Below are 19290 nucleotides of genomic sequence, written 5' to 3' on the forward strand. Positions count from 1 at the left end.
AAAAAAGAAAACCCAAGGAATGTCCGGGCAGATTAATTAGCAAAAAACTGCCACCTACAGTAACATGGAAAATAGAAAGGACACCAAATTAGCTTGCAGATCCAGCAAAGGATCCTTGCAGAATGTCGAAAATAGCACCTGGTGTCTTTTATTTGCTTAAGGTAAGTTATGGGAGGAGTAAGATGAGCTAAAGAATTAACTGTTCAGTTTTCCAGCAGAATTTAAAGAAAACATAAAGGACTTTGGGGTTCAAAAGTAAAACTAATTGTCATCCCCAGTGCGTCTGGGGAAAATATTGTCAAAGTAACAAATTGCCTCAGGTAAAACATCAAATCCAGGACACTACCAGTAAAATGGGACCTCAAAGTAAAGGACGAATCAAGGGTGTTGCTTACGAGAACTCAGAAAGATTTAGGGTACTGCCTCATAAACTCTTGGCTAGACAAAATCTTTCTAAGAGTGCTCAGAATTCACAGACTCTCTAAGCTAGGGGGAAAAAGAAAAACAACAATGCCTTCTAAGAATATTAAGGGCATTGTCCCACAGCACACTCACTTGCAGACAAAACTGGAGAGGAGTCAGTCTTGAAGAGCTTTATGGGTATGACAAAGCTACCCTAATGAAGTGACCCCCATAATAAGATTTATTAGAAACCCACAACGTTTTTAAGAGAATTCTACTAAATCAAACATTGCCACATTGGACTAAAAGAGATAGAGGCATTTCAAAACGAAATTTGAATTTCAAAATGAAAAGAAGTCTCTGTGATCTCAACCTTCTATGAGCAGGATGAAGACTGAAAAAGCAACTCAGCTGCAATCATGAGCCATAGAAAACCACTACCAGATATCAGAACTAAGCCCTAACCAAGAAACTGGCAATATGTACCCAACTACATTTCAGATTTGCTAAGGACTAGTGATTGCTGTATTTCTCCTACTTCCCCCTTTTTGAGTGAGTGCTTTTATTGCAGTTTGTCTGTCCTTGCACTATAATTATATGTTGCTGGGGGTAGATAGGAAGGGAAAAGATGACTTATTTATTCATTTCACAGGTATTCAGATTGAAAGGAGTCATACCTAGAAACCTCATCCTCACCTGGGCCTGATTTAGATGATGAGATTCAACTTCAAGCCTGAACCTGGTGCTGTAATGGAATGAGAATTTGGGAGTCTCAGAAAGTATAGAGTGTATTGTCTTTAATGGAATAATTATTAGAGTCCAGAGAGTTGACAGTGATAGACAAATAATTAGGTAGCTCCCAGTGAACCATGCCTCCCATCATGCCCTTGTAGAGCTGTCTCTCACTCAGCAGCTCCATGACTCTGGGCTTGACCATGTGACCAGCTTTAGTCAATGGGACATTAGCAAGTGAGATGCAAGAAACGTCTTTATAAGCACTTAAGTATTGGGCTTATTCTTTTGGAATGCTCTACCTTGAAACCCAGCTGCCATATTGTGAGGAAGCCCAACATAGCCACTTGGAGAACCTGCAGAGGTGTAGAGATGTGCAAGTAGCCTCAGCAATTACAGTCATCCAACCAAGTCATCAATGAAGAATGAAGACATCTAAGACATTCCAGACCAACAGACATGGAGCACAGATGAGCTTCTCCACCATGTCATGCCCAAATTGCAGAATCATGAGAAAATATACGATTGCCGTTGTTTTAAACTGCTAAATTTTGGGGTGGTTTATTATACAGCAATGTCCAACTGAAACAGGTCTGTGTGCTTCCATTTTTTAATTTTTTTTCTTTTTACAAATATTCTATGTGACTTAATATTCTCATCACTTGACTTTAATATCTAAAAATATGTTGAAGTGTTCCAAGTTCCAGTAATTTGAAGGTTCTGTTCAATTGGGTTTCAATTAATATAATATGGTATAAGAATGACTATATTACATTTTTAATTATATGAGAAAGCAGAAGTGAGCACTAACTTTCCAATAGAAGATTAAGGTTCTTAGAACATACTGATGCTGAAATCACAGGGAAGTTATTCTCCATCATATTATCCTGCTCTATTTTCTTTATAGCATCTATCACTGTATGCTAATATCTCATTTATTTATTTGGTTGCTCCTTTGTTATCCTCACCCCACACTGGAATGTAGCCTCTAGTCTGTCTTTTTCACTGTTGGACTACCATCCTTTGTAACATTGCCTGGCACATAGTAAGGGCTCAACAAATGCCATATAAAACACAATGCTGCTATAAGATACACTTTTTAAAAGGCAAAAAGTGCCTGAGGTAGACTTTACTAGTGTTCAGCTACATTTCTAGTCCTCCTTCCCTTACTGACACATGGAAGACAATGCTGCTTAGGCTCTTGCAGTTGGTAAAGGTCATGTGACTAGTTCTGGCCAACAGGCTGGGAGTATAGTGATGTGTGTCACTTTTCAGTTGAAGCATTCAAGATCCAGTACTGGCTTCTCCATGATCCCTTACCCTGCCACAGGAAACTCTGAAGTCTCATGCTGAGTTGCCTAGGATCTTTTGCTCCCACACTGATTATGACCACCTTGAAGAACTGCCTGGATCTGCAGAAGATTTTGCTTGAGCAATAAACAAACTTTGTCATACTAAGCCACTGAGAATTTTGGAGTTGTTTCATCCTGCAGCACAAGCTAACCTATCCTGGCTGATACAGTGCTTGACAGTGAGTTTGTGCTCTATTTGATCCTTGTAACTATAAAGCCTGAATGGTCATTCCTAGATGCAATGACAATTTATTGGGGATCTATTATGTACAAGGCACTGTGCTAGGTCAAGGAATAGAAACAAATATGAATTGGAGACTACTTTCAAGGAGTTTATATTTTTACAGGGGAGATAAATTGTGTACATAAAAAACTGTAGTACAAGGTAGAAAATTGTAAGTGTCATAAGACAGGTACAAGAAAAGTGTCATGGAAATCTACCTGAGATGGATATGATAAAGATTTCTTACCCTAGACCCTTATAAATATGGCAACTTGTGAAAGTGAGAATGACTTCCTGTTCATACGTGCCATCGTGCCAAAGATCAAGCTGTTAGACTTGCTGTTTCCCCACATTCTCATTGCTCTCTACACCTCCACTCTCAACTTGTTATAAGTTGAATTTTGTTCCCCCCACCAAAATTTATATGTTGAAGTCCTAACCCCAAGTAGCTCAGAATGTGATCTTATTCAGAGATAGGGTCTTTATAGAGGTAATCAAGTGGAAATAAGGTCATCAGACTGGATCCTAATCCAACATGACTCGTATATTAATAAAGGAGAAATGTGAAGACAGACATGCACACAGGAAGAATACTAAACAAACATCATGATAGAGATCAGGGCAATGTGTCTACAAGCCAAGGAACACCAAAGATTGCCAGCAAACCACCAGAAGCTAGGAGAGAGGCATAGAACAGATTCTTCTTCACAGCCCCCAGTAGGAACCAACCCTGCTCACACCTTGATCTTAGACTTCCAGCCTCCAGAACTGTGAGATAATAAATATCTGTTGTTAGTTTGTGGTATTTTGTTACAGCAGCCCTAGTAAACCAATACAAGTATTAAATAGATGCATGAGATAGGGAAAGGAATAAAAGCCTGTGACTACTGAGCCAACTCTATGTTCCAGCTACCAATTATCTATTTCTCTTTCCTCCTCTTTACTGGCAACAAATCAGATTGATTAGAAAAATGTGGAAAGTAACCAAAAATTTCTGGCTATCATTGCCTGTGGTGGAAGAAAGGAGAAGGAAATAAGCCTGGAGGTGGGGGGTGGCTCTTGAGTAGGTTTTTCAGAAGATCTGGTAAAGCTACTAGAAAAAGAAAGGAGAGGGGTAGAGGGGAGTGTGTGTGTGTGTGTGTGTGTGTGTTGTTATTATTTTTGTTTGCCTCTTTTCCTTTTTCAGCAAATATCTTTTAAGTGTAGTTTTGATTTTTTTCCCCAAGCAACCAAATTTAACAGAAAATCTAAATTTTAAAATTCTCTAAAACCTCTCAATGTTTGTATTTGAAATTTTCTCGAGCTTATATGGGCATTTATTGCATTAGGATGGTTTGCTTCATATTATTGCAATGAGTTTCTAACTCATTAACTCTCTGAGCCTTACACACACCAATACAGAGCCATCTCTTGGGGCATGTTTCACACTTTTGGTCTCTCATGCTCTTTTCATATATAAGATGTGACACGAAGTAATGACACTAGCTCTTAAAATGGTTTGTAGAAGTGCTTCTGAAAGCAATTCCAAAAGAGGAGAGCCAAATATTTGGAGTAATGTCAGCATCCTAGGGAGAAGAAACTCTACAGTGGCCCCTGGTGACCACTTCAAAATGCAAATCTCTTTAGCTACCTAAGTTTTGATTGATTTTTTTTCAATCTTACTAGTTTGTAGTCATAGCTAGGATTCTAAATATACATTTTCCTCCTCCTAAAGGTAATCCAGCCATTGCCAATATACTTACAGAGTGACAAAATGTGCCCTGCATTTCTAGGCACCTTGCAGAATAGATAAATGACACCACCTCTGCCCCCTGGGGAGGATAAAAAGAAAAATGGAAGAAATGGTATTTCCATAAATGCATATATTAACATTTGACTTCATAAAAAAATGCTCATCTAAAGAAAAATAATTTCCCTTGAAGTTAAGAAGTTTTATGATAGATCTAACAGTAAAGGGAAAAGCGAAAAGGTCATGGGGCTAATAATAATAATTAGCACTTATGTTGGCACTTTCTATCTTCAAAGCATTTTGTGAAATATTAACTTGTTAATCTTCCCAATGTTCTTGTCAAGTTTATAAAGCTTTAGACAATTCTGATGTTCCCTCCAGTATAATTCCATATATATGTGAACATTCATTTGATTTTGCATGCAAGCACTACTGGAGTTCTGATTAGCCCACACGGTGTGATACTCAGGCAGCTCACAAACTTTGGTGTAAAGAACAGATAGCACTTCCCGGTTTGTTAGTCCAAAGACTCACTCAGAATTGAAGTGTCTGCTTAGAGAAAAGATTATTGCTTTCAGCACCTAACCATATTTTATCAAAATGGCTCTCTTTATGTTTTTCTCCCTTTAAATCATGACCTCCTCAAGGAAATGTACTGCATATTTTTCATGGTGGTTCCAAGGATGACATAGGCCTGTAGTGGCTCAGAGTGATGTTAATAAGCATTCATTGAAGAATAAAAAGGAGGTCTTTATTGAGAACCTATTATTGAATTGTGAAGGGTAAACAACATATGGTATGCCTCCTAACCTCTAGGAACTTAGCACAGAAAAGGAAGCAGACCTTAAATACAAGAAACAACTAGACACAAAATACAATTAAGTGCCATGATGTGGCACAAGAAATGAATGGCAGGGGAGGATTATATTGGTTTTTTCTCAGCCCATTAACCCCATCTCCTTCCTTTGTGTTTATACATGTTTGTATAACCAACTTTTGACCTGCAATAAATTCTTAAAAGAGTAGAATATTATCATTAAGTTAAAAGCTTTAATATCATAAAATAGACAGTGTTCAAATTTCCCATTGTTGTTTTTCCTAGACTGCTTAATACAGAAACTTTATTTATTTGGGAATTGCATACATATAAAAAAAGTTTCTTTCTGTTCAAAACAACAACAAAAACACACCAAAATAGACACACAAATATACACAAACACAGACACACAGAACTTGAATACTGATCCTTAGCCTGAATTAAAGCTTCAGTATGTTTTGAAGAAAAAGTAATATAGTTCCAAGCTTTAGTTGAAATTTTGTAAGGTCTTTATGAATTTGAAAAAAGTTTATTTCTGAATGAGAATTTTAAAAAACTTCTTCTTAAGGTGGAAATTTGTTTTTCATTCCTTTTCTTTGTCTGCAAGTTTTGTAGCAGTTGTGGAAATCCATAGCCCCACTACAGACTTGAACCCATTGGGCTTTTCCCAGAAAATTTTGAATCTTGTCTGGCTATTCTACAGGTACCATAAATTGACATGTCCAAAACGGAATTCATTCTCTTCTTCTCAAACCCAAACCTGTTCTTTTTCCCAGTTATGAAGGCCATCAAAACTAGGGGCAACCCTGATGCTTCCCTCTCACATGTCTCCCTCTCCTCAGTCCTATCTATTCTACCTCATCATTACCACTCTAATCCTCCCTCCCTTCCATCCCCACTGTGCTAGTTACATTTCAGGACCAAGGTCAGTGCACCATCCTGTCAAACATCATGACTTACCTGTGCCTTAGCGACTCTAGCCTCCAGATTCTCCCCTCTTCAAACCAACCTTTACTTCACCATCTGTTCCAGTTATCAATTTATTATGTCTAAGCACCAAATATACCCGTCTCTGCTCTGCTTGGAGATACTGGTGCTGGACTCAGTAAAACATTTATCTTTGGTGAGGGGGTACCTATGTCAGGCCTTATCAGTGGAGGGCACTGGGAGGGGGGGGACTGCAGAGGAAGAGGCTTCTCTTCCGTGTTCCAGCACCTTTCTTCCTACAGAGTGTGGCATATAGCTTCCTTGCCTACCGGCTGCTCCCTTGACAGTGGTGTGCAAACTCTCCTACAAGTTCTTTCTGCACACACTCCAGCAGGCGGTTTCCTGTTCGCCAGCCCAGCCTGCATCACCTCAGTGAACGTCTCTGCCTTCTACTGGACCACATGGATGAATCACAGCCTTGGTGGTGAGGAAGAGTGCCCCTTCCAAGTTTGTTCCTTTCTTGCACACTTTCTCTCAGCCCTGTAAGTAATGACTGCTCCGTATATCTTATCCCTGTATTCTTGAAAGTTCCCTTTATACTTCTTAGTAGGTCATATCCTTTAACTAGTTAATGACTTACATGCAGTATTAAGTTCACCCAGTTCAAATTACTATTGTGTGTTCCGTCTCCTGACTGAACACAGTTTGGCTATCCCCGTGGACCAGATGACCCAATAAGGATTAAACTTTTGCATGCCTTTGTGCTTGGCGGATGTGGTGTTTGGCCATTGATACCAGGGGTTGCTCAGACATACCTCACTCAACTTGGTTTGCTGCAGCTCACCTACAACTAGGGCTGTTGGGCCACAACTACAATGGGAAGCACCCATTTCACTGCCCACTAGGCTTCATGATACCCAGAGGTAAAGCAAACCAAGCCATAATAGTTCTCAGTTTTCCCATCAACAAGCTCAGCCCAAAGGCCTTCAACACGTTCCCTAAAATGAGAGATGGAAGTTGCCTGAAAGAATTCAAGACACGTTTGAGACAAACTTTTTTCCTGGTTTAAGTCTCAGAAATGGCTGTCTCTACCTGTTTCACTCTCAAAGGCTTGCAGTTTCATGGCAATGAATGTAGTCCCAGGCTGCTGTATCTTTCTCCCTTTCCCACAGCCATCACCAGGAGCCCAATTCAGCACATCCTTAACAGCACTCTTCAGATTTATCTCTTAGGGCAAAGGATCCAGATTAAAAATGAAACAACCATTTCACTTGCTTGACAAGGGGAGACCCGGTCTGCCAAATTTCCATCCCTATCACTGGGGAACAGGACTTTAGGAAATATATAATAAATGCTTCCTGACCTAGGGCCACCTAGCCTGGAATACTTAGGGGCTTCTTATCTTGGTGCAACAATTATTACAGTTAATAGGTTAAGGGATATATATATAAGATTACCAGTAATCCTTTCACACTGTTGTTCAGTACTTATTTGAGATGCAGGGCACACATATTCAAGGATTAGCTCCCCTCTCTCCTTGCTCATACCCTTAGAGTGATCCCACTTCCTGCTATCTTCTCTTGCAGAATAGAAATGAAGAATAGTTACTCTAGGGGAGTTATTACAATCAGGCTCTTTTATATCTTTAAGGCAATTACAGGAAAAGACAAGAGTGCCTAATGCACAGCATTTCCAGAATTCGTAATTTCGGCATCTCATCTTGCCAAGCCATGATAACATCCAGATGTTGCCCTATTGAAAGGTGTTAAATAGAATAAACCTCGAGCCAAGAGTACTTTCATGTTTTATTTTGGGGCTTCCAAAATGTAAAGTATATTTTTTTCTTTAAAATATCAGAACTTCGATGGTTTAGGAAATAATGTTCTGGTCTGTGTGATGTCTTAGTGTCTAATAATAATAATAGCAGCAGTAATATTTTATTTATTTAGCAAACATTATATAGTGCTAACTATGTGCTTTTCAAATATTAACTCATTTAGCTCCCTCTGTGTTCTTTCCTAATATAACGACCTTTACCACAAGTTTCTCCAGAGTAGTTGTTATCTAAGTCCAGTTGGACATTTTAAAATGCCACTTTTTCCAGGGTAGTTTGCATGCAATAGGAAGGGAACTGTCACACACTGAAGATGTTGCCAGGAGCTAGGGTAGGCAGTCCTCAGGAATTCATGAGGAGAAGGTGCTGTGCTCATTCACAGGGTTTGCTTAAGAATTTTGGAGAAAAAAATTAAATCCTAGAGTCAATACTCACCAGTCACATTCTGGGCACAAGTTCCCTGGGAGACATTTGGAGGTGGCAGGGTTTTTTGTAGAGTGGACTACCCATGCTATGAAAGGGCTACCTACTCTATTCATTCAGCAAGTCCTCACCAAGTGCCTGGTATCTCTCTGTAAACAGCACTCAGTGCTCCTACAGTCTCACAGACATGGGCCCTGTGGTGTGCTAGGTGTTCACAGAAAGGATAGCACAGTGTGCTAAGCAGGCACTTAAGAAGGACCCATAACCCAGCCTTCAGGTATCAAGGATGGCTTCCCAAAGTCTAAGGAGTGACCTGAAAAAATGAGAAAGCATTGCATAGCCAATCTCATAGAGCCTTGGATTTTGCTTCCTTTGCTCTTGAGGCTGTCTTCTCTTGAGCTGAATGCTAGGGGTGGAGGGATGACTTTAAAAGTCCAGTGTCAGATGCATCTCCTTAAATTTGTCCTGTTCTAGAAATTCTTTTTTAATGAGGCTAGCACTCTCACTAATTTGTTATCCCAAAGAGGTTCTTTATGGCATTCCCCAGCTCCTTTTAGGAACCAGCATTTGAACTTTCTGGATGTCTTTATCAGGGAGATGCAGATGGTACCCACAAACTTCTTAGCCCTGTGCACCTGGATGAAGGTAGGGGTAGTTGTGTACCCTATGACTGAGACTGAGAGATGCTTATCTTAGATTCACCCACAGTCTTGCCCCTACAACTCTGAAAGCCGGAACCAGTCTGAACAACAATCTATCCTAGGGAAATTGCATCTTTTGCCATGGATACAGCACAAAGTAAAGGGGTCTAGGGTATTGCATCCCATGAACCAGAGATGAGAGTAGGATGAGATGCCTCTGGGTCACTGTCAAGAAGCAAACTTTAAAGGCCATTTATACCAGTAGTATCCTAAGAATTTTCAAGTCAGTCAAAAAGCAAATATTCCAAACTCAGCCTACCACATCTAAGCCAAGCAAGAAGAGAACAGTGAAACAAAATGAGAAGCCTGAAGAGGTGGGAACCATGAGGAGCTTATGTATAGGGAGATTCAGAGCAGATGGAAGGGAGGAGAGGCCTGAAGGAACTTCATGGAGCTAAGGAACAAGTAGCTACAGAGGATTGATACAGGATCTCTCCAACTGGGAGAGAGGCACGCTCTGAAGGTTCATGGGAAGCCAGAAGGCAGACAACACCTTCACTTCTCAGCTGGTAGGAGAAGAAGAAAAATTGCTCACTCAATTGCTGCTAAGAGTTGGCCTCTGCAGAGATGCTTCAGAGCAGAACACCCAGACCAGAGACATACTGTCATGTTTGTTCATGGATGTGTTATGGCTGCCACCTCCCACCCTCCAAACCACTTCCTTTCTAAGCTACTCAGATCCACTGGGATCCACACTTTATATGGCCTCACAACAACCCCACACCCAGTGTTTCTGGAATGAGGGCAAGGAGAAAAACATTCCTTTCCGACCAAAAAAAGGGGCATGAAATTGAATGTAACTCGAAGAGTTTCTGAGAACACATATTATTTGGGGACACAAAGATGAGAGAGACATGGCCCTCCCTCCGTGGAAAAGTTCATAGAGCCCAAAGTAAAAGACAGATTAATAAAAATAATTGAAAATCGATCCAGGCCCTCATTCATTCATTCAATCATTCAACAAACATCCCTGCTCACAATTTGGAGGTAAAAGGATACGCAAAGTGGTATATGTGAGCACAGAGGTGCTACTGCTCTACCAAGGAGACCCCAAAAGAAGCAGGAAGAAACTGAAGAATCTAGGCTAAGGAAGGATTCTAATGTATGCTTGCCCGCTGTGCTTAGAGAGTCCTTAAACCAGGGTGAAGGTGAGATGTGGGATGTTTGTAATTAGCGGGGAAGAGAGGTAACATTTATTCAGCACTTCCCTTACAAAATCCCTGTGAGGCCCATGAAGACTGTAACCTTTTTGAGGGCAAGACTCATGTCCTACTCACCCCAAGATCCCAGTACTTGATACATAATAGTTAATAAATATATTTTTAACTGAACCGACCTGAGGTATTCCAAGTCTCGTTTTTTCTAATTTTACAGATGACACCAAGGGCTGAAAACCAAAAAAAGTAAATGACTACACTCTTAGGAACTAACAAATCTACTAATAGCTTGACTTTAAAAAGTATTTTTAACTCTTTTTCTCTATGCTTCAAAGATGGAGAAGGCTGAAACCTGGGTTTAGATTTTATTTTATATATTTTTCAAAAAATCAATTATTTTAACCGTCTTGCAAAGTCTGTAAAACAAGGGCTGTGAGGTTTCAGAGGGAGAAAGGGTCAGGAATCAGAAGCAGCAGCTGGACCATGGGTGTTGATACATTCGTTCCAGACATTCCCCACAAGCTCAGAAAGGGCTGGTCGAGCTTGCCAAATGAATAAAGATTCTATCGTGTTTCATCTCTTTGGATTTAAGAATGATTTGGTAACTCTGCTTCTCAGGTCTGCACATCTGGAGCAAACAAGGATGATTATGAGTGTCTTAGCCCAGTGGCTCTTTATCAGAAAACCGCCAGTCTCCTGTGAGAAGTCAGCTTTCTTCCCAAACGTAGAAGATGTTTCAGCGCTTCCTAAAGACAAGGGAAAATTTAAACTGTGTCCTCATCCACCATAGGCCCATCTTACTCTCTAGCCAGGTCACTGAGGGCTATGCCATGACAGTGTGGACAAAGGAGGTCACAAGAGAGGTAACTTTTTAAGCATCACACTGATCCTGCCACAACCTTGGATGCATCATTCTGTCAGACAAGAAATCGGCGCTGGAGGCACATCTGAGTTTCTTGATGATGAAAAGTATTTGAATGTGCTGCCCGAGTGGACCAGGCTGACCCTAGGGAGCTGCCTTTATTCATTAACAGCAGTTCCCGAGTCTTGCCAGTTAATAGAAGACACTCTCCAGAGACATGTGCCATCACTCTTTATTTGGCATCCAGGATCGTGATTGCAACCGAGACTCAGAATTTAAGAGGAGGGGAGTGTAAGGGAGAAAGAGAGAGAGAGAGTTAGCAGAGAAGGGGGCCAGGATGAGGTGGGGGTAAGGGAGAGGAATGGATGGATGGACCGAGGAGGGATGGACGGACACACAGAGAGTCCCAGATACAAAGAAAGAACTGAGGAGACAGAATGACAAGATAAAGACAAAATAGAGAGGGAGGGAAGGAGAGACTGAGTGGAGACAACGTTTTCAAAGCAGAGCTCATTATGCTCTTTTCAGACATGTTAGTTATAGGTTTCTAACGTCTCTGATGGGGCTTGCCTTGTATTCTAAGGCTTGACAATGGTTATTTCCTGAAGGACCGGCTGCCTGGAGCAGAGCATGGCTCAGGCCACAGATGAACTGAAAGGAGAGGGAGCTGCTTTTCAATTTGGAGAATGATTTCCTTAAGAAGGGCTGTTATCCAGGGAGAATGATGCCTCGCCCCTCCTCATGAAGTAGCACACATTTAGAGCTGACTCCAAAGAAGAATTGTCAGATGAAATGTTTTCAGGAAATAATTTGAGGGTAATGGAGAGAAAATAAAGGCTTATCTCCATATTATCATGCCTGCACTTGCTCATTAAGCCTTCTTTTCTTCTCTTTCCTGCATTCTTGTTTGTGTCTCTATTCTTTGCATAGGAAAAAAAACACATGAGGGCTCACCATGTTTCCAGCAAAAAGAAAAAAAAAAGGATGAGTAATTTCCATAATATATTATTACATCAGGAAAATTTAAATTTAGTGTTATAAATCTTTTTTTGTTCACTGAATATGCTGTCAATTTGAAGAACAACTGTTTGGTTCTTTCTACTTTATCGTGTATGAGCTTAATTAATCACAATGGAATCCTATTCAGACCATTTTCCAACCCAAGAGGCAATTGTTTCCTATAGCACGATGTTTCCTTCTAACTAAGGATGGCACTAAACTGGAGAAAACATTAAAAGCCTAATGCGCATCATAATGAACTCCATGCAAAGTAGTTATATTAATGTAATGGAGTTGAGATCTTAATTGTGCTCGTGTTTATATTTGCAACCTCCTTTTTTAAAGCCTTTTTATTTTGCTAAATGATTTGAACGACGAGGTAGGAGAGGTTACATGGCCTGCTAAATAGAGATGGGTTTCACTACGCTAAAGGAGGAAAAATGAATCTGGGAGGGAAGACTGGCTAATTTAATTTTGTAAAGTAGGTTTTATTCTCAGTTGATAATGGCTAAAATTGCTCTGTGAAAGCAGTCTTTCCAGAGCCAGAAAATGTTCCCTGGACGCTCAAAGAGAAGCATGTCCAAGAGCCTTTTTGTTCCTCCCTATGACGACCATTAGCTGCCGCTGAAAAACCTCCAGCTTGAGTGCCAAATCCTGTACAAAGCAATTTAGGCAGATGCGTCCTTTGGCCTCTGATTGAAAGAGCTGATATATGGTAATATACCTTCCAGCCGAGCCTAGGATGGAAGAGACTGCACGGTAGGAGGTGGAGGAGAAATTCTCCATAAGGCCTTATATAAAATAGACATTCAATTAAGAATTAGTGCCTGATGAATGAATGAGTGAGGGAAACTGTCAGGGCTTTTAGTCAGGAGGTCAGGACCCTGCCCTCTCCACTCTTTTTCCTGTTCCTGTTTATCAGACACTGACCAAGAAGAAATATATTCACATTTCTTAATTAACACTCATTCATGTAGGCCAGGCAAATATATCCGTCCCATCGCTCAGCCAGGAATCATCCTGCCACGTGCTGGCTATTTATCAGAGGGAGAGGATGGTGGCATTCTCTAGTTACATGGTACCCTTCTGAGAAGTTTCTCTTGGGTTTCAAGACTTAGAGTTACTGTTCTTCCTCAGAGCAGTATTCTCTTATATGGGTACTAATAATTGTACAAATAAACCTTGTACTCTTTGTCTGGGCTGCTGGGGAGCTCAGAACAAGTCCTGCAGCCCTCCTCCAGACCTGCACCACCCCAGGCAGGCAGGTGAGGTACTAAGCCATCCTTGACTTTGTCCCACTCTCTTCTTTTTTTTTTTTTTTAACCCCAGCTTGTTTATTTGTTTACTTATATATATTTATTTATAGCTTATACAATGCAGATTTTGATAATCAGATCCTTCTCTAGAGAAGAAAAAAGAAAGGAAGAATGAAGAGAAAGGAAGAAAAGATAAAAAGACACAGAGTTGAGTTCGATGTTACGAAGCTTTCAGTTATTGAAAAACATTTGTGATGGGGCCAGCCCCGTGGCCAAGTGGTTAAGTTCATGCACTACACTTCAACGGCCCAGAGTTTGCTGGTTTGGATCCTGGGCAGGGACCTACGTATTGCTTATGAAGCCTTGCTGTGGTGGCATCCCGCATAGAGGAACTAGAATGACTTGCAGCTAGGATACACAACTATGTCCTGGGGCTTTGGGGAGGAAAAAAAGAGGAAGATTGGCAGCAGATGTTAGCTCATCAGGGCCTATCTTCCTCACCAAAAAAAAAGACATATATATATTTGTGCTTTCCCATGGAATGCCAGGCACTGTACCAGCTTCTGCAGAATTCATTATCTAATGGAGGAGGCAAATGAGAACACACAAATTATTGTAAAACCTAGCATGGTGCCATACAACAATAGACAAAGTGCCATGGGAGTACAGTAGAGAGAGCTACCAACTCTGGCTTGGGGAATTACTATCCACTTCACTAAGGCAAGAAGCCATTTGTCAGGTAAAGGAGGGAAGAAAGTATGCAGAAATACTGAGACTCAATGAGAAGCCCCATTGGGCAGAAGTTTGGCGTGCTCGGGGTGGGCAGAGGGGAGGGAGAGTGAACTTGAAGACTGAGACGTCAGTCATAGTCAGATCTGTGACGGCCAGCAATGACAACTGATGGAGTTTAGAGATCTATCCCAGGCAGTGGGAAGCCAGCAGCAATTTCAAAACAAGACAGCCATGTGGTCAACTTTACTTTTTTTGAGAAATTCTATTTGAATTGGAATAAAGAGAGACTGGAGAGAAAGAACAGCTAAAGGGGCTCAAGGTCAGTGAGGAATGTTGAGAACAAGGATGAGCAGAAGGCAGATATACGGATGTTTTGGAGCTAGAATGGCAGGGTGTGTTAACTGATTGGCCCCGGAGCTAGGGATGATGGTGCATAGCTTAGGGACGGAGGACGTAACACTGGTCTACACTGAAATACAGACTAGAGGAGGAAGAGGACACTCAGCCGGGATGGAGGACAGTTAAGTAAGAGGTACCTGCTGGCTATCCAGGTGGATAGCAGGTAGCTAAAAATATAGCTCTGGAGCCTGGGCAAGGCACCAATGTGAGGGAATTAGATCTGACATTTTCCAGCATATAAATAGTACCTAAAAAGCTAAAAAGGACAAAAAGTTATAGAGAAGATCAGATCACTCAGGACATGAGCTGGTCCGGTGCAGACAGAAGCAAATATGGAGCCTGTAATTGGGAGTTGTTTTTAATTTTATTGAGGGAGTTACTTAACCACCGTTTCTGAAGGTTTTTTTTAAAAGGCTAGGTTTTCATCTTCCTAGGATAGTTCGGGGTAGCCGTTCTAACAGGCAGACCTATCAGCCAGGTAATCTTTCAAACGAATTCAAGCAGCTCTCCCAGGGAGGGCACTAAGCTCATTAGAAGAGCAGTCAGACATCTAGACTCCTTAAGTTTTGTTGAAAAAGCGCCCCACAATCACATTAGCAGGAGGCCACCTCTCAGTGCTTGGGAAAGAATGTGCAGTGTCCCCCAGGGACCTGTGTCATGTTTGGAAGAAGCAGCAGAGGTAGGGAACTGGACTGGGTTCAAGGATGAAGTGGTGTCTTAAGGCTGTTTAAAATACATCGCAAGCTGTGAGTGTTGCTTTGTAAAAACAGAGGTGTGTCAAGAAGAAATGCTAAGGAACTACGTTGATGTCCAGAGTGTATAAATGTAGAGGATAGAGACTGCCAGCTATATTTAGGTGTAGATGAATGGCACCAGGAGTCAGGAGGCTGCAGTGTTCAAAGAACTGAGAGAACAAAGAATCAAGAGAAACAAAAGGGAGGAGAGCAGGGAAGAGAAAACTCCTTGAAAGGTAATAAAACAGAAGGTCAAGGGAGAAAGTAACCAGTAGGAGCCAATATTGCTGGACTGACTGTGAGGGCAGGGGTCAAAGTCACTGAAATAGCCAGACGTAGACAGAGAGTGACTAGAGAATGTTGAGGGAGACAAGAGATCAAGGACAGGCAGGACTTCTTAGAGTCAAGGGTGGAGATGCAACAGTTGAATAGAAAGTAAAGATTGTCGCTGGGTCAATACAGTTTTGACCTGATGCAATAGTCTCAAAGTCAGAAGCCCTCAGCGCAAACACTGAGCTCTGATGCCAACTGTGAGAAGATAGGCAACTGTCTTAATTTATATGGGTTTTTGTTTTCTCCTTTGTAAAATGGGAATAATGATACCCAGCTTTCTAGGATGTTTGAAAATTCAATGAGATGATAGATATAAAAATTCCAGACCAGGCATATTGTAAGTGCTAAATAAATATTTTTATGAATGAACAACTGAATAAAGGCCAGATCGTGAAGGACTTCGTTGATTTTGGTTGAAACCAAGGTAAAAATCCAAAAAGGTTGACCAGAGCCCCAAGGAGGGAAAAAGAAGAGAAGTAATTTATATATGTTATGAGTTGACTTGTGTCCCCTCCCTGCCCCCAAAAAAGATATGTTGGAGTCCTAACGCCACTACTTCAGAATGTGACTTTATTTGGAAATAGAGTTGTTATAGATTTAACCAATTTAAGATGAGGTCATTAGTTTGGGACCATATCCAATATGACTAGTGTCCTCATGAAAAAGGGAAATTTGGACACAGACGTCCACAGAGAGAAGATGCTGTGAAGACACAGAGGAATGTCACGTGAAGACAGAGGCAGAGATTGGAATTATGCTACCACAAGCCAAAGAACACCAAAGATCAATGACCACCACCAGAAGCTGGAAGAGGCAAGGAAGGATTCTTTCCTATAAACTTCAGAAGGAGCATGGTCCTGCCAACACCTTGCCTTTGAGCTTCTGGCTTCCAGAGCTACAAGACAATAAATTTCTATTATTTTGAGCCACCCAGGTTTCGTACTTTGTTAAAGCAGACCAAGAAAATTAATATAACGTCTAAGTTCAGAAAGAGATCCTGAGGGAGGTGGAAATCCACAGAATTGCTGAAATTGGATGTTTCATGTGAATGTGCTGAAACCACCCATAAACAGTTTCAACAACAGGACAATTGAACTTTGCAATCCTGCACATTGGGTCTACTCAGGATTCTCTTGACTACAGTTAGAAATGTGCCAACAACCTGCGTGTCTATGGGATGACAGTGGGCAAGGCAGGAGAAGGGAGAAGGTAAATGGTAAGGCAAGTCCCAGGCAGGCCAGAGGCTGGGGCTGCAGAAAGTGCTTTTTTTTATGAGGGAAAAATCCATTCTATTTGTCCAGCTAACAGAGAAACAGCAGCACAGGTCAATGAGGAACAAGTTGAATATGGAATATGGTTCCATTCGTATCCTTCTTAAAAAAAAAATCATAGTATTCACATTACTCTGGCAGAAAACTCAAAATAGAAACGTTTGTCATGTTTACTTACCAAGTTGCTAAAAAGACACACAGAGAATTAGGAAATCAGGCAACATAGAGAAACATTTATAACAGAGAGCTATCTGAAAACTCAATAAGGAAGGAGTTTAATTTTCACATTATTTGAGAATAGCTTCATCCACCTGAAGGGAAGGGGGAAGACAACTTTATTAATTGAGTGCTACTTGGTGGCAGGCTCTTGCTAAGCATGGAACACAAGCACCTCATTTAGTCTTCTCAATGGTTCTATTTAACATTTAGTCTTCTCAGTGAGGAAACTGAGGCTCAGAAAAGTTAAGAAATGTGCCTAAGCCAGTGAGATCCATGGCTGGGGTTTACACCCTGCCATGTCTCAGTTCAAACATATACTCTCTTCTCCTCACCATGTGGACCTATAAGATTACAAATTAGAATTACGTTTCTCAGGAGCTCGAAAAGTCAGCAGCAGAAATGGACTGAGGTAGGGCAAAAGGAAACCATGAGGAAATCACCCAGCCGCCTGTGCCACTCAAAGCCAGAAGCCCAGCTTGGGCACGCTCAGCTCCCAGCCTTTCTTGAAGGTCAAATGGCTGTTTGATGTGTGTGTGTTTCTCTCTCTCTGTGCGGAGTTGCAGCTTTCCACTGGGCCAGTGCACAGCTGGGTGACTTTCGGGGGCCACCTGGGCTCCACTGGAATTTCTCCATTGTAGAGTGATAAAAGCCCGAGGACCCAGCGCCCCTCCCTGGAGACCTGCAGCCCTGCCCCCGAGCCAGGTGTATGCTCCTAACATCCTGAAGTAGCTCATTACAATCAGGAGCTGAATAGTAAAACAGAAATTAAATTGACACTTTGAAGCATTAATCTAAGCCTAAATTAATATTCATCAACATCTGCTATTTGTTCAGGTGAATGTTCAGCTCAAACAAAAAATAGCATTCTTGCTACCCAGAGATAGCATGTACCAAAGAAAATGGCCCCCGTGCTCAGGTCCTTCATGTGCAGCCAGCAGAAGAGGCTGGCTCCCTACGGAGACAACATCAGTGACAGCCCTCCCAGGGCGACCCTGGATATTTTTCAATTAATCATTTTTATTTGGTCACTTTTTTCTTCCTGACTTTCAAGATATTGCTATTCCTTCTCAAAAGGGAAGGAAGAGGAAGTTGGGTGATGTTTATTCTATCTCAGTACTTGGCAACAGGTGCTGTCCCTGTTGTCTGCTACTTCATCATCATCAAGGCAGCAGGAATTTCTTTGCTGGAAAATTACTTGTTAAATCTCAAAATGTGTGTGGAGAGAAGTTTGCAGGAGGGCAAGATGGGGTAGTGGCACCAGAGGGACAGGTATAGCTCCACGTGGACGGAGAATGAAGCAATTACACAGTATAACCCTGCTCTGCCAAGAGGAGCGTTCACTGGTGTAACACAGGAAGTATCATTGAGTCAATAACATCTTGGGAGTAAGGGAGTACTTTTTAGGTCGTAAGCAAGCTAACAGTTGTTCTCTTCCTGCCAAAAAGCCAGAAGAACTTCTGAAAGCCCTCCCACGACTACAGATCAGGGAAGATCTGAGATATATTTAGAGGCATAATCTGTTCCCTGGGCAAAACAATGGCTTCAAAGAACACTTTGGAGAATCTCTCTCCTTACATTTCAACATTTCTCTTCTCTCTGTCCCAGATAGTGGAAAAACAGTCACTAAAACGGTAGAAATACTGTTAATGAAGACAATAAACAAACCAAGAGGCTGCAAGCTCTCCATACTTTTGAAAAAATATCTGTGAGAGTTGCATGAATCTAGTAGCCAGCCTTTTCCTGTGTTGAATAGTGATGGACAGATTTTGCAGAAGTCCATATACTATGAGTGGCAGGAGCATGTACTAGTGAAGAGCAAGGACTCTAAGCTTAGACTGTGAGGTCAGAGTCCAGTTTTGCCCCTTCCTACTTGCATGACCTTGGGCAACTTAGCCTCTCTCTCTGCCTCACTTTGTTCACCCGTAGCATGGGAGTCCTATGATGATTAAATTAGTTTAAACATGTAAATCATTTGAAACAGTATCTGCCACCTTATGAGTATAGTATAACCATTAGCTCTTGTCATAAACTTAGTCATGGAAATTGTGTATTAGAAAATCTCTGGTTATTCTACTAACAGAGATTGATATTGCTTTATTGGTGTAAAGTGAATGAGCCAAGGCTAGAACTGGTATTGGATCAATATGTTAATCCAATCTATTCATTTGTTGAACTGCTAAAGCAAGTT

General features: G+C 41.3%; 1 pseudogene; it reads right to left on the reverse strand.

The window, feature by feature from the left end:
• Nucleotides 1–19290, reverse strand: part of LOC124241395 (protocadherin-8-like) — a 104714-nt pseudogene that overhangs the window by 64576 nt on the left and 20848 nt on the right.

The sequence above is a fragment of the Equus quagga genome, chromosome 6 (genome assembly GCF_021613505.1).
Source record: "Equus quagga isolate Etosha38 chromosome 6, UCLA_HA_Equagga_1.0, whole genome shotgun sequence".
Lineage (NCBI taxonomy): Eukaryota > Metazoa > Chordata > Mammalia > Perissodactyla > Equidae > Equus > Equus quagga.